Raw genomic sequence first — 1880 nt, forward strand, 5'->3', positions numbered from 1 at the left:
GCCCCCCCCCCCCCCCTCCACCCCCTACCACACTCCACCATCATTTCAGTTTTTGTTTTTGTCAACCACGCACTAAAAAGTAATTATCTCCTTTTCAGAAGGAAAATAATCTGTACAGTTAAAAACACAGGGGGCAAATACTCATTCCCCTTCACTTGTGACACACCCTTCAAAGTTTAATGCTCAAAAACTGTAAAGTAAAAATATGAGGATGAGAACAATTTTTGTTGGTGACATTCATAGCTTCCTGGATTATTTAAAGGAAAATTAAAACAAAAAATGACTAAAATAATAATAATTTAAAAAAAACCAATCCCAAAACACCCCCCGCCCATCCCCAAATAACCCAAGACAAAAGCAAACACTTTATTAGAAAGTTCACAAATCTTCACCTCTGTCCAATCCTTTGTCTCCACCTCCCCCCCCAACCCCCACCGTTTTCCATTTTGCCCTCTGCCTCCCTCCCTTAACTTATCTGATTGTAGCCACTCCACTGTCCCCCAGCCTCTCCCCGACGAGAAATTCCTTAAACTTAAACGCCCTAAAACAACCGAACCCAGCCACCCACTGCTCCCCCGAAATCCCCCCTTACACCGTTTGTTGTACATATTATAAATGCAATGTTGAACAAGCCAGGACCGGTATTTATTATAATTTAGTTTACAACACTTCTGTACATATTGCATAATTTTTGTGTTGTGAGCCCTGACAATCCCTTGGTTCTTTGTATTCTTCCTCTCTATCTCTGCCTGCCTGTCTGTCTGTCTGTTTGTCTGTCTGTCTGTCTGTCTCTCCCCATCTCTCTCTCTCTCTGGCCACGTATTCCAACTCTTTTTTTCAGCTACCCCTCCTTATTTTTTTCGTCTCTTTATTCCCTTCCTTCATCCCTTGCTTCTTAATTTCTAAAAAAATTCTCAACTCAACATCTCCGAATCTTACCTTATGCCCCCCCCCCTTCCCCAGGGTTGCTTTTTGTACCCATCTGTTACATTAAAAAGCAACATCCTCTTTTCACCCAAAATTTTCTTTTCTTTTCACTCTAGTTGCAATAGCTTTAACACATTATATCAGGGATCCTGCAACAAAAGACAACCGCTTACACCTTTTATGTGTTGCCGAATAATTGTAGACAAGACTATTACCCAGAAAGCAAAATCAATAAACTAACGGATTGATGAAGAGTTAGCTGGAATCAGTCTCCGGGTTTGTTCTGTTACCAGTGTCCATAAAAGTTAGCCTATTTGTGCAAGCGTGTCATTGGGGGGTCTTTTTTTTAAAGTAAACATTTCATTCCCATTATTTTATGGCGCAGTTTAATCCTGATCTTGTTCAGAATACTTGAACGGTCAAAGTTTGTTGTTTGTGGTTGATTGAAAATACAGCAGTGGGCGAGAGTGAATACTTATGACACATTACAAGCTTTGCTTAGTAAGCAATGTATGGTTTACGATACTACAATGCAAATAAGTTTTAAAGATAACAACAAAGAAAAAAACCCCACACACAGAGACATACACATGCAAAAATGAAATAGGTGCTGTTGATATTTTGTTCTAGATGGGTTTGATTTTTTTTAAAAGTCGTTTTGGTTAATGCCCACAGCCAGCTAAAACATAGGCTAAAGACAGAAGATTGTATTGTTGTTCAACCTGCCTCTTTGGTACTTTCCTCTACTCTGTACTCTGCACCTAGGGAGCTTGAGTGTGTCTTGCGTAATTTCTCTTGTTTTTTTGTGTGCACATCCCTCTCTTCTCTCTCTCCTCTCCCTCCAGCTCCCCCTCTCTCTGTATGTATGTACGTACGTACGTATGTATGTATGTATGTATGTATGTATGTATGTATGTATGTATGTATGTATGTATGTATGTATGTATGTATGT

This window comes from Aplysia californica, unplaced genomic scaffold (assembly GCF_000002075.1).
Source record: "Aplysia californica isolate F4 #8 unplaced genomic scaffold, AplCal3.0 scaffold00524, whole genome shotgun sequence".
NCBI classification, from domain to species: domain Eukaryota; kingdom Metazoa; phylum Mollusca; class Gastropoda; order Aplysiida; family Aplysiidae; genus Aplysia; species Aplysia californica.